The 14,847-nt window shown below is 41.8% G+C and overlaps 1 long non-coding RNA gene across 1 annotated transcript in view; it reads left to right on the top strand.

Moving 5' to 3' along the window:
• The window catches only part of LOC133542878 (uncharacterized), a 57,679-nt gene extending 46,190 nt beyond the window's left edge, over positions 1–11,489 (top strand). The window contains exons 4-6 of the long non-coding RNA XR_009804238.1: positions 7,642–7,780; positions 10,732–10,905; positions 11,006–11,489. This is a non-coding gene — a long non-coding RNA (uncharacterized LOC133542878). The remainder of the gene's footprint in view (positions 1–7,641; positions 7,781–10,731; positions 10,906–11,005) is intronic.
• The last annotated feature ends 3,358 nt before the right edge of the window (positions 11,490–14,847 follow it).

Genomic DNA, 14,847 nt, shown 5'->3' with positions numbered 1-14,847 from the left:
TAAGTGCAATGTTCAAAAGCCATCATCTGTGATGGTATGGGGGTGCATTAGTGCCCAAGGCATGGGTAACTTACACATCTGTGAAGGCACCATTAATGCTGAATGGTCCATACAGGTTTTGGAGCAACATATGTTGTCATCCAACCAACGTTATCATGGACGCCCCTGCTTGTTTCAGCAAAACAATGCCAAGCCACGTGTTACAACAGCGTGGCTTCGTAGTAAAAGAGTCAGGGTACTTTCCCGGCCCGCCTGCAGTCCAGACATGTTTCCCATCAAAAATGCGTGGGGCTATATGAAGCGTAAAATAAGACAGCGGAGACCCCGGACTGTTGAACAACTTGAGCTGTACTTCAAGCAAGAATGGTAAAGAATTCCACTTTCAAAGCTTCAAAAAATTGTTTCCTCAGTTCCCAAACGTTTATTGAGTGTTGTTAAAAGAAAAGGTGATGTAACACAGTAGTGAACATGCCCTTTCCCAAATACTTTGGCACGTGTTGCAGCCATGAAATTCTAAGTTAGTTATTATTTGCAGAAAAAATACATTTTATGAGTTTGAACATCAAATATGTTGTCTTTGTAGTGCATTCAACTGAATATGGGTAGAAAAGGATTTGCAAATTCTGTTTATATTTACATCCAACACAATTTCCCAACTCATATGGAAACGGGGTTTGTATATTAGCAGTGGGGCTGTCTCTTTAACCAGATTTCGTAATGGCCTTACAAAGCCTGCTAGCAGGCATACAATAACACACCTCATTGGAGATTCTATGCCTTGACTTAATACGGTACAACTTGTCTATAAATAAGCTTGCACACTATTACGTCTTCACCATAATACCGAAGTCTTCCTCTAGCAAATATACATGTTGCAGAAGAGCTGTGGGAGCTGCCTGCGAGATTTACATATTTAGTGTATAGGACGTCACAGTGCATGATGTCAGTGAAGAGCGAAAGAGTGCATCGCACCATCTGTGTGCACCCACATTTATGCAAGCACAGAGCGTGCCAGTCCGCCACTGGGCTTCACCAAAACCACCGAAAGTGTTTCGCTGTGAACGTTATGGCACATTTGAGGCGTTGTTTCCCCCCCTCGTGTCGCTGAAATAATGAGCAAAGTAAAATAATTGAATGAGTCAGGGTTACTACACACTTGTTATGCTCGCTCTTTGTCGGGCATTTAATGACGAGGACACGCACAGTGAGTCACTCAGCTGGCGTGCGTTTGTTGCCGTGTATCCGTTTTATTTTTCTACATTACAGCACATTCTCTCCGAAAACGGCACTCGGCGGAATAGAGTCTTCCCAGGTCAAGAGTTACCACAAGGTAGGATGAAGTCACGTGGCATCAACAGCACCACTTCAATGTCCAATTGTGCTCACAAAAGGTGATTAATGATGAATGAGGAGTCTTGTTGATCTAAAAATAAAAACATGTCGTTTCAAGCTGTTTTATTGCTCAGACTAAAATGTGTTTTAATTCCATGCAACCCGCGGCTCTAGAGCAGGGGTAGGGAACCTATGGCTCGCCAGCCAGATGTGGCTCTTTTGATGAATGCATCTGGCTTTTAGATAAACATACTTGCCAAACTTGAGACCTCCGATTAAGAGAAGTGGGGGGGGCGTGGTCGGGGGTTGGGCGAGGGGCGTTGTTGGGGGCGTGGTTAAGAGTGGAGGAGTATATTTACAGCTATCCATTCATTTTCTACCGCTTATTCCCTTTGGGGTCGCGGGGGGCGCTGGTGCCTATCTCAGCTACAATCGGGCGGACAAGTCGCCCCTTCATCGCAATATGTGTAGAAATCTTTATTTATAACTGAATCACTTGTTAATTTTTCAACACGTTTTTAGTTATTTTTATTCCTTTATTTCCAAATTGTTCAAGAAAGACCACTACAAATGAGCAGTATTTTGCACTGTTATACAATTTAATAAATCAGAAAATGTGGACATAGTGCTGTATTTTACTTCTTTATCTTTTTTTTTTCCACCAAAACTCTTTGATCTAGGCTTCACGGTAGCAGAGGGGTTAGTGCGTCTGCCTCACAATACGAAGGACCTGCAGTCCTGGGTTCAAATCCAGGCTCGGGATCTTTCTGTGTGGAGTTTGCATGTTCTCCCCGTGAATGCGTGGGTTCTCTCCGGGTACTCCGGCTTCTTCCCACTTCCAAAGACATGCACCTGGGGATAGGTTGATTGGCAACACTAAATTGGCCCTAGTGTGCGAATGTGAGTGTGAATGTTGTCTGTCTATCTGTGTTGGCCCTGTGATGAGGTGGCGACTTGTCCAGGGTGTACCCCGCCTTCCGCCCGATTGTAGCTGAGATAGGCGCCAGCGCCCCCCGCGACCCCAAAAGGGAATAAGCGGTAAAAAATGGATGGATGGATGGATGGATGCTTTGATCTAATTAAGGGGTACTTGAATTAAAAAAAAGTTCACAGGGGGTACATCTCTGAAAAAAGGTTGAGAACCACTGCTCTAAAAGCCGTAGATGTTATTGTCACATATGCATGCACAGTAGATGGCAGTATGGTCCTGTTTAACAGTGTCACAACATTGGTGTTTACGGCAGACGAACTGCTTCACGGTAGACAAAAACGTGACTGCTGTTGTTGTGTGTTGTTGCCGTTAATGAGACTGCCTAACAATAAACCCACATAAGAAATCAAGAACTACATTCTACAGTTATAACGTCATTGGGCAGGCACTCTGTTTATATTGTGGGAAAGCGGACGTGAAAACAGGCTGTCGACACGTACCTCAGGTCCGCATGGAGCTGGAGGGGGCGTGGCCTCCAGCTCCGCCTGAATTTCAGGAGATTTTTGGGAGAAAATTTGTCCCGGGAGGTTTTCGGGAGAGGCGCTGAATTTCGGGAGTCTCCCGGATAATCCGTGAGGGTTGGCAAGTATGCAGATCAATCTTAGCTGACATTGCTTAACGTGATAAGTAATGAATAATTCCGCTGGTAATCACAGTGTTAAATATAACGTTCAAAATATAAAACATTCTCATACATTTTAATCCATCCATGTGTTTTCTACCGCACCTGTTCAAGAAGTCGCATTAATGGTAAGAAGTACTTTATTTATCATCGGTTCGCAGCCGAGTTTGAAGCGACCGTAATGAGAATCAGCACCTCCAAGTCCATGGTTTTTGCCCGTAAAAGGGTGGAGTGCCATCTCCGGGTTGGGGAGGAGACCCTGCCCCAAGTGGAGGAGTTCAAGTACCTAGGAGTCTTGTTCACGAGTGGGGGAAGAATGGATTGTGAGATCGACAGGCGGATCGGTGCGGCGTCTTCAGTAATGCGGACGTTGTATCGATCCGTTGTGGTGAAGAAGGAGCTGAGCCGGAAGGCAAAGCTCTCAATTTACCGGTCGATCTACGTTCCCATCCTCACCTATGGTCATGAGCTATGGGTCATGACCGAAAGGATAAGATCACGGGTACAAGCGGCCGAAATGAGTTTCCTCCGCTGGGTGGCGGGGCTCTCCCTTAGAGATAGGGTGAGAAGCTCTGCCATCCGGGAGGAACTCAAAGTAAAGCCGCTGCTCCTCCACATTGAGAGGAGCCAGATGAGGTGGGTTGGGCATCTGGTCAGGATGCCACCCGAACGCCTCCCTAGGGAGGTGTTTAGGGCACGTCCAACCGGTAGGAGGCCACGGGGAAGACCCAGGACACGTTGGGAAGACTATGTCTCCCGGCTGGCCTGGGAACGCCTCGGGATCCCCCGGGAAGAGCTGGACGAAGTGGCTGGGGAGAGGGAAGTCTGGGCTTCCCTGCTTAGGCTGCTGCCCCCGTGACCCGACCTCGGATAAGCGGAAGATGATGGATGGATGGATGGACCTTCCGAATAACCATGTTATTAAAACGAATAACAGACTTATTATGTGAAGATCTGTCACTTAATTTCTGTTTGTGCTTCTTTGTTTTGTATTTACCATATTTTTCGAATTATAAGTCACAATTTTTTTCATAGTTTGGCCGGGGGTGTGACTTATACTCTGGAGCGACTTATGTGTGAAATTTTTAACACATTACCGTAAAATATCAAATAATATTATTGATCTCATTCACGGCGTATATGTGGAATTGGCAGAGTTGTTTAGAAGCGACATCGAGGAAGAAGATTTCAACCTGTTTTCTATGTGTTATAGTTATTTGAATGACTCTTACCATAATATGTTACGTTAACATACCAGGCACCTTCTCAGTTGGTTATTTATGCGTCATATAACGTACACTTATTCCTGTTGTTCACTATACTTTATTTATTTTAAATTGCCTTTCAAATGTCTATTCTTAGTGTTGGATTTTATCGAATACATTTCTCCCAAAAATGCGACTTATACTCCAGTGCGACTTATATATGTTTTTTCCTTCTTTATTATGCATTTCCGGCTGGTGCGATTTTTAATCCGAAAAATACGATACTTCCCATCAGAGGGTTTTTTTTTGTTTCCATTTCCTGCTTGTTCCACTGGGCGCTGTGTTTTTTCCCCCTTACCTGCTGTTGATTTGCAGCTGGTCCACACCTGCTGCCAATCAGCATGTTTCTATCTATGCTTGTCTCACATGCTCCTCAGGGCTCAAAGATTGACTATTATTTAGAACTGTACATGCAAGATTGCTTCCTTCGCTTTTGTTGTCAAACTAACAGAACAAAACATGATTCGGGCAACGGATCACAACACATCATTTAAAAAAATCAATAAAAAAAAAAAATCAAAATTGTTCTTCTTTTTTTTCGTACGAATCCATTTTTAAAAAGTGTTTTTTTATGCCAGCATGGATCCATGCAACAGGGCGAAGCTTTTATCACCTGAACTGTTTTGAAAAAATGTCATTATAATTATTGCACCAAATATTACATTGCAAGAATCGGTTTGAGTTGATTTGAATATGAGTTTAATTCGAACATGCATGCATACAAAATGATACATCACAATTTCCAGTTTCTCTTTTCAACATGTTCGAAAAGGAGTTGGGAAGAAGCAGAGCTTATTTAATCATACCCCTTTTCCTTTACATAACAGTTGCTAAAACTTTTGTTCACTTCCTGTTCCTCAATTTATTCACAATGTACTCCATAAGTAATCACAATAAAAAAAAATAATAATTGGTAAAGTAAATTACATTTCATATGATGAGACAAGTAAGATTATCTTGAGAATGAAAGATTGGATGGATGAAATACATTCAGAATGTTTATCATGGTTCTTCTTCTTTGTACTTTGTAAAAATTTAAAGGCCTACTTAAATGAGATTTTCTTATTCAAACGGGGATAGCAGGTCCATTCTATGTGTCATAATTGATCATTTCGCGATATAGCCATATTTTTGCTGAAAGGATTTAGTAGAAAACATCGACGTTAAAGTTCGCAACTTTTGGTCGCTAATAAGAAAGCCTTGCCTGTACCGGAAGTAGCAGACGATGTGCGCGTGACGTCACTGGTTGTAGGGCTCCTCACATCCTCACATTGTTTACAATCATAGCCAGCAGCAGCTAGAGTTATTCGGACCAAGAAAGCGACAATATCCCTATTAATTTGAGCGAAGATGAAAGATTCTTGGATGAGGAAATTTAAAGTGAAGTACCAGAAGAAAAAAAAAAAGCAATTGCAGTGGGAGCGATTAGGATGTTATTAGACACATTTACTAGGATAATTCTGGAAAATCCCTTATCTGCCTATTGTGTTGCAAGTGTTTTAGTAAGATTAAATAGTACCTGAAAGTCGAAGGGGTGTGGCCACGGGTGTGTTGACGCCAGAGTCTCTGAGGGAAGTCACGGCAGCTGCAGCAGTATGGAAGCTCTGCTGATGTCTCCGGTAAGAGGCGACTTATTACCACAATTTTCTCACCGAAAACTGCCGGTTGACATTTAGTCGGGATCCATGTTTGCTTGACCGCTCTGATCCATAGTAAAGCTTCATCTTCAGGAATTTTAAACAAGGAAACACCGGCTAAGTTTTTGTAGCTAAAGGCTAAAAGCTTCTCACCTCCATCTTTCTACTTTGACTTCTCCATTATTAACTGAACAAATTGCAAAAGATTCGGCAACACCGATGTCAAAAATACTGTGTAATTATGCGATTAAAGCAGACTACTTATAGCTTGGATTCGGCTGGAAAAAAAATGTCCGCTACAACCCGAGACGTCAGACGCACGCGTCATCATACCGCGACGTTTTCAACACGACACTTTGCTGGAAATTTAAAATTGCAATTTAGTAAACTAAAAATGCCGTATTGGCATGTGTTGTAATGTTAATATTTCATCATTGACATATAAACTGCGTGGTCGGTAGTAGTGGGTTTCAGTAGGCCTTTAAGTTTGAAGTGTTTTTTGATGTGGATCATATTAGTACATTGTTTGATTGCTTTTCTTAATCCATTCCATGATTTAATTCCACATACAGATAAACTGAAGGTCTTAAGTGTTGTACATGCATGCGTACAAAGGTTTTAAATTACATTTTTCTCTAATAGCATATTTCTCCTTTGAATCGAAAATTGTGTTGAATCGAGAATCGATTCTGAAAACAAATTGACACTGCAAGAATAAGAATTGGATCAAATCTTTAGCTGCCCAGAGATTCACACTTTTTCTAGAGGTACGTAGAAATGTATGAGGTCAGAAACCTTCCATACACAAACTGTAGGTATGGCCGCCTTAATGCCCAGGCCCAGAACATTCAGTAGGTACAGTAGCAGCTATTGTGCTTGTTTGTATAACCATCCATCCATCCCATCCATTTTCTACCGCTTGTCCCGTTTGGGCTCGCGGGGGATGCTGGAGCCTATCCCAGCTGCATTCGGGCATAAGGCAAGGTACACCCTGGACAAGTCACCACCTAAAAATGCATTAAAACAACCTACTCAGTAGCCTGGTGGTTAAAGTGTCCGCCCTGAGATCGGTGGGTTGGGAGTTCAAACCCCGGCCGAGTCATACCAAAGACTATAAAATGATGGGACCCATTGCCTGCCTACTTGGCACTCAGCATCAATGGTTGTAATTGGGGGTTAAAACACCATAAATGATTCCCGGGCGTGGCACCGCTGCTGCCCACTGCTCCCCTCACTTCCCGGTGGTGATCAAGGGAATGGGTCAAATGCAGAGGACAAATTCCGTCACACCTAGTGTGTGTGTGACAATCATTGGTACTTTAACTTTCAACTTAATTAAAAGTGTGATGACCGCTACTTGCACCCAATTCCTGTAAATTACTGGCATTGCTGCTTTTCTCTGTCTTTGAAGTGAAGTGAATCATATTTATATAGCACTTTTTCTCTAGTGGCTCAAAGCGCTTTACAAAGTGAAACCCAATATGTAATTTTTACATTCAAACCAGTGTGGGTGGCACTGGGAACAGGTGGGTAAAGTGTCTTGCCCAAGGACACAACGGCAGTGATTAGGATGGCGGGAGCGGGGATCGAACCTGCAACCCTCAAGTTGCTGGCACGGCCGCTCTACCAACTCTATGGCCGCTCTATGATTGCAGACGGAGATTAAAGTAGCTGTTATGTTTTGGGGCTTCCATCGCAGGGTTTTATAGTAAAAAAACAAACAACAAAACGGTTTTCACAATCTAGGTGTATTTTGTTTAATGCCATTAATTTTGTATTTTGTTTTTGTCACAGGTGTTGAAGAGTTGTAAACATTTGATGGGAATGTGTGCATGGAGGGGGTGACGTGTCGGAAGCAAGCGGAGACTCTGCTGCACTGAGCATAATTGTAGGGCCAAGGTCAAGGTCGCAGCAGGCTGCCTTCCCGCCAGAGGTAACATGAACCAACAACGCACACGCTGCAGAGTCCTTCTCATCGCCAGCCTGGGTGTGAACAAACATTTGCCCTTCTGCTGCTGAAAACAGAAATCTTAAAGACCTACTGAAATGAGATGTTCTTATTTAAACGGGGATAGCAGGTCCATTCTTTGTGTCATACTTGATCATTTCGCGATATTGCCATATTTTTGCTGAAAGGATTTAGTAGAGAACATCCACGATAAAGTTTGCCACTTTTAATACTTGCCGAAAGTCGCAGACGATGACGTCACAAGTCTCCCGTCCAAAGGCAAAACCTAGTAACTCACTTCGAGCTAATTTTGAGAAAACAAAGGAAAACCAATCCATCTTGATGCTGTCTTACAAAGATCTACAAAGTCATCAAACGTATAGATGTTTTCTTGAGCTTTCATTTTCTTGCCGATTGAGCCATGGATTGAATCTGCTCTCATGAACGTGTGCCCTTTCTCCAGATATTTTATCACAATCTCGGGTGGGCCCCATTCTGCGTTTGCACATTGGGCAAGAGCCGTGTACAGCGTCCAGTTTTTATTTTGACCTCCACAGTTATCTGCCCAAAAGAGTATGCAAGGGGAAGAATCAAGAACAATACATTTAACGAAGGTGCTTGCAACATCCTGGGCCAATCTTCCAAATATCCCCTCGTGCCATAATATCACATAATCAGCTTGACCGTCGGCCCCCATTCGTGCAAATGTCTCATTGAAGACAATAAGGCGACTGACGAAGAAGCTCCGATTGGTCCCTTGAGATACTAGGTTTTTCCGTTGTATCTACGCGGTTATGTGGTAGTTGCTAGGTCCTGCCATGCGCGTAACAGCTTACTTACGGAACAAATTACAATATCGCATACACTAATGTAAAGCATATCACCTAGGAACTCCAAAATTATTATCAGCTCAGTTTTGACCAAAATTGAGTTACTGGGTTTTGCCTTTGGACAGGAGAAGTGTGGGGGCTCCTCATATATTCACATCAATTTTAATGGGAGTCTCCAAAAAAAAACAGTTATTCCGACCGAGAAAACGACAATCTCCCCATTAATTTGAGCGAGGATGAAAGATTCGTGTTTGAGGATATTGATAGTGACGGACTAGAAAAAAACAAAAACAAAAAACAAACGAGTTAAGAAAAAAAACGCCACAGGATTGGGACGTATTCCGATGTTTTTAAACACATTTACTAGGATAAATCTGGGGAATCCCTTATGTTTGTGCAGCCCTTTGAGACACTAGTGATTTAGGACTATATAAATGAACATTGATTGATTGATTGATCTTTCTATTGTGTTGCTAGTGTTTTAGTGAGTTTAATAGTACCTGATAGTGGGAGGGGTGTGTCCACGGCCGAGTGTTGACGCAGAGTGTCTCAGGGGAGTCGACGGCAGCTATGGACCGCACAAGCTCAGCTTTTATCCGTTAAGAATTGACTTTTTAACCACAATTTTCTCACCGAAACCTGCTGGTTGACATTCGGTCTTGACGCGCTGTGATCCATAGTAAATGTTCACCTCCGGGATGTTTAAACAAGGAATCACCATGTGTTTGTGTGGTTAAAGGCTAAAGCAGGGGTAGGGAACCTATGGCTCTCAAGCCAGATGTGGCTCTTTTGATGACTGCATCAGGCTCTTCGATATATCTGAGCTGACATTGCTTAACACAATAAGTAATGAATAATTCCACTTGTAATAGAAGTGTTAAAAATAACGTGCAAAATATAAAACATGCTCATGCATTTAAATCCATCCATCCTTTTTTCTACCGCACTTGTTCAAAAAGTTGCTTTAAGGGTAAGAAGTGATTTATTTATTATTGATTCGTTTAGGGTTTGCCCTCCCGGGGGTTCTTCAGACCACCAAGCACCGACATGAGAGCCTGTTTCAGGGTTGCAATATTTTTTATTTTTCAGTCAGTCTCTCCGTTGCTTTCCAGTAATTGTCTTTTTCTCAATTTTTCTCCTTCGCACTCTGGCTCCAGCCCCAAACCCCGTCTCTCCTCCTGGCTGCTGCTTGTAACAGAGCGACAGGTGATTAGATAACAAGGCCCAGGTGGGCCGTTTACGCACCTGTCGCTGATTTCGAGGCCGGTCCTGGCACACCCTGCAGGCCACACCCCCTCCACAGTTAGCTTCAGAATAACAATGTTATTACAAATAATAAGAGAGCTATTATACTCTAGAAATGTTGGTCTAACCTAAAAATGCACACGTTTAGTTGTGTTCAGTGTTAAAAAAAATATTGTATGGCTCTCACGGAAATACATTTTAAAATATTTGGATTCTTGGCTCTCTCAGCCAAAAAGGTTCCCGACCCCTGGGCTAAAGCTTCCCAACTCCATCTTTCTACTGTGACTTCTCCAATATTAATTGAACAAATTGCAAAATATTTAGCAACACAGATGTCCAAAATACTGTGTAATTATGCCATTAAAGCAGACGACTTTTAGCTGTGTGTGTGCGTAGCGCTCACACTTCCTAAAACCCTGTGACGTCATGCGTACACGTCATCATTACGCGACGTTTTCAAGACGAAACTCCCGGGAAATTTAAAATTGTAATTTAGTAAACTAAAAAAGCCGTATTGGCATGTGTTGCAATGTTAATATTTCATCATTGATAAATAAACTATCAGACTTTGTGGTGGGTAGTAGTGGGTTTCAGTAGGCCTTTAAAGCTGCTGTTTTTCCAGGCTATTGAGTTTTTTTCCCTCTTAAAATATGTCAAACCCATTTAATTTGTTCCCGCTCGCCGTATGTCGACATTATCTTGACAGACTAATGAAGCCCTGGATGCACAACAAAAAATAATGACCACATGGACCATCAATGTTCTAATCATTAAACTGGGCATATAATTTCAAATGATTTTTTACACGTGTGTATTATCTTGAGACCAATTTCATTGCACAGTCAGTCTTTCTTTCCTCAGCACGCGCCGGGGAGCGCACTGCGGGACACGCCCAAACATGCTCTGCTTCTGCTGCCACGCACCTGCACAGCTGGGTGCAATCATCGATCAACACACCTGCTGCTGATGAGACCACTCCCCATAAAAGCCAGTGTTTCCAGAAATCCAGTGCTGGAACGTAGTTGTCTGCTTGCAGTAAGCTTCACGTCTGTGGCTCCTCACCTTGTTTTTCCCGCTCTCAGTGTCCTTCCGCCCTTGTGCTCATTTGTCCTTGTCGTTTTCCTTGTTTCCTCAGAATTTCCTCCGTCGCCTGGGAAGTGAGCTGTGCACTTCACTTTCTTGGACCACCTCTATATCCTGACTGCCTCGCTCGATCCTCGACCCCCGCTTTGGACACGGACCTCTTGACGCCTCTCTCCAGCCCCACGGACCTCCCGCTTGTATTACCGTTTCTCCTACTGTCAGGCTTGCCCCTGACAGTTTGTGTGTGTTTTAGTTTCTCGTCTGTGAGTAGTATTTCCTGTCTTTTGTTTCCTGTCAGCCTGCGATGAGGTGGCGACTTGTCCAGGGTGTACGCCACCTTCCGCCCAATTGTAGCTGAGATAGGCACCAGCGCCCCCAAAGGGAATAAGCGGTAGAAAATGGATAGATGGATGAACAAAATACAATTAATCACGATTAAATATTTTATTTGTTCGTCATCCCTAGTTTGAATTTGTGAGCATTGTCATCAATCAGCCAGTCGGAGTGGCATCGACATAAACTGGTTTCACCGCATTATGGATGATTTTCCCAGTAGCATACTTGCCAACCCTCCCAGATTTTCCGGGAGACTCCCGAAATTCAGCGCCTCTCCAGAAAACCTCCCGGAAGAAATTTTCTCCCGAAAATCTCCCAAAATTCAGCTGGAGCTGTAGGCCACGCCCCCTCCAACACAAACATAAACAGTTCGAAGCTTGAAAATTAGGATTGCAGGCGGATCTGACGGCATTTAAAGTCATTTTTAAAAACGGCTGTTAATCCTCCTCTTTTTCGACCGGATGACCGCGGAGAATTAAAGTAGGAACACTCCGGAGGCAGAAGTTCATTAAGAGGGGCGGACTCACCGGCTCTCAGCCATTTTTCCGTCACACAGAGGAAGTCAAGTCCGCCGACCACGAGAAGTGAAGAAATCCTTCAAGATAAACGTTTTGATGGAACCTGACGGGTGCCAGCAAGTCCAAGGGCACAGCTAATCCAGGTGGGGCCCGACACAGAGCTAACAGCGAGAGACGGCAGGGCAAAGCACATACCGGCGCCATCTTCTGGAAACTCGGAAGTGACGTTACTCAAATAGTGAAAGGTAGGTGTTGTTGTTTTTTTTATACCCAGCAAGCACAGTACAGTTTGTAGAACAACTGTGTTTTTATTACTGTGTATTTCATAGGTGCCGTCTGAAATTCAACTATTTATTTTATTTATACATATAATAAAATAAATATATATAGCTAGAATTCATTGAAAGTTAAGTATTTCATACATATATATATATATATATATATATATATATATATATATATATATATATATATATTAATATATATATATATATATATATATATAGATATATATATATTAATATATATATATATATATATTAATATATATTATTACAGCCAATATAAAAATATTGGCTGTAAATGTACTCTCCTCTTAACCATAGATAGACAGAATATATAAAAAAAAAAAAAAAAAATATATATATATATATATATATATTAATATATATATATATTAATATATATTATTACAGCCAATATAAAAAATATTGGCTGTAAATATACTCTCCTCTTAACCATGCCCCCCGCGCCAACCATGCCCCCAAACCACGCCTCCGCCCCACCCTCGACCACGCCCCCCACCCTCCACCTCCCGAAATCGGTGGTCTCAAGGTTGGCAAGTATGCTTAGTAGAGACACATGAGAAATACAGTCTTAGGAGAAGGTTAAGTTCCATATTAATAATAACAATTGAGGCTAATGTTCCAAATCTTGTTTTCCAAGAATTGTTATCTAGGGCAAAAAAAAAAATAAATAAATTGTTTTTACATTTTTTTTTTATTAAATCAACATAAAAAACACAATATACACTTACAATTTGTGCAAAAACCTCCCTTTTTCATGACAAAAACGTCCCTTTTTTATGACAAAGAAGAAAAAAAAAAAGAAAAGAAAAAAGGACACCCCCCCGGGCCGCGGGACAAATTATTAAGCGTTGACCGGTCCACGGATACAAAAAGGTTGGGGACCACTGATCTAGGGTCAAACCAGGCCTGTGTTTATTGGGTTTTTTTGGGGGGGGAAGCGCAGCCTGGTGAACAGACTTCACAAAGCCGCAAAAGTTATATTTAGGTTCCTTTCCATTTCTTCTAGAAACTTTTGTAGCTGAACTGTCATTCCTGTCACACAGATGCAGATGTGCTGCTGCATTCTCAAACAAACCCTGCAGAGATGTCAACAGACAGTGCAAATCGTCAAACATTACGCAGAGCACGTGTTGAGGTCTGATTTGGTGATTAGTCCAGGCGCAAGGTCAAAAAACGGTCAGCCAGGATTTTGTTTGATCAAGTACAGCCCAAAGGCTCACTACCTATTTTTACGCTGTGACACAATAGAGGCAGAGAAACAACATAATAGATTTTGCTAATGAGCACAGAGAGCTAATACAATCATACAATTATGAAAAAGAACAGTGGCAATGTTCCATACCAGGGATTCTTAAACTGTACGGTACATTGGTGAAAAGAACAAAACTATTCATTCCACCCAGGGAAAAAAAATCTAGATAAATTGCAAAAATGGGACCTCTAGCAATGACTGGATAACAAAGTAAGAATATTTGACCCAAAGCGAGTGCTTAAGTCAATGTTTCCTGGCGGACCTTTTAAACGACACGTTGATCCAGACAAGCAGCAACATTGGTAAAAATCCCAGTAAACTTCATCACGAAACTTGGTCAAAAAGTAGATATCATTTGTGCAAAAATGTATTCCGTTTGTTTTGTATTGAAATTGCTGACTTTGTTTTGTCTTTTTTACTCGTGGTTGTGTTGTTTTTTTGTCTGAGAGTAACGATGAAACCTCGTTTAATACATGTAGTGCTAAATTTGACCAGTAGAGGACGACAACGTTAATAGTGATTAGTCACATACAATGTTTGGTGTGTGAATGTTGTGTAATTTTTGCGATGAGGTGGCGACTTGTCCAGGGTGTACCCCGCCTTCCGCCCGAATGCAGCTGGTAGGGACAAGCGGTAGAAAATAGATGTATGGATGTTGTGTAATTTCTACATGTGTAGTTTATTGTGTGAATACATTAACATTAAACTTTCTATTTTATTTATGTAAAATACACAAAGGACATTGTTTCTGTAAAATACACAATTGATGTTACACTTTTGCTATGTTTATTTTGTGTTTACATTTTCAGTCTTACAAACCTAAATGAAGGAAGTAGTATAGATAAATAAAACTACGGAAGGGAAATAATTCAAAAGAAGGAAAATCAATCCTCAACAAAAATTAGGTCTTATTTGTATTCATATTGTTAACTATCTGCACACGCTGGAAACGAGTAACGGGGGCAGAAAAATTAAATTATTGATAGTGCAGTGTCAAAGCCGATTTGTATCTATTCATTTATTTGACCGGAACAGTACAATTAAACATTGCTACCAACAGGTAACCAGTACCAAAGTACATAAGACAAATAACCACAGGCTGATTTGCAACCCTTGTCCCTGGTTAGGCTTTAAAAAAAAAAGTTGATAAAAGTATAAAGCACATACAAAAATATTAAAAAAAAGTACACGAATAAAAACACATTGAAAATAATTGATCATATTTGTCCATACTACATCCAGTTCTTGTGCTCACACTTCTGATTTTCCTTAAGCCACTTTTTCAGTTGGATGTGTTTACTTTGCAACTAAGTAAATGCAGTCCCAAAGAACTGTGATGAGGTGGCGACTTGTCCAGGGCGTACCCCGCCTTCCGCCCGATTGTAGCTGAGATAGGCCCCAGCGCCCCCCGCTACCCCAGAGGGAATAAGCAGTAGAAAATGGATGGATGGACATTCTCAAAGAAATATAACGACGAAAC

The sequence above is a fragment of the Nerophis ophidion genome, linkage group LG25, assembly GCF_033978795.1.
Source record: "Nerophis ophidion isolate RoL-2023_Sa linkage group LG25, RoL_Noph_v1.0, whole genome shotgun sequence".
NCBI lineage: Eukaryota > Metazoa > Chordata > Actinopteri > Syngnathiformes > Syngnathidae > Nerophis > Nerophis ophidion.
This window is presented reverse-complemented; position numbering and strand designations above follow the sequence as displayed.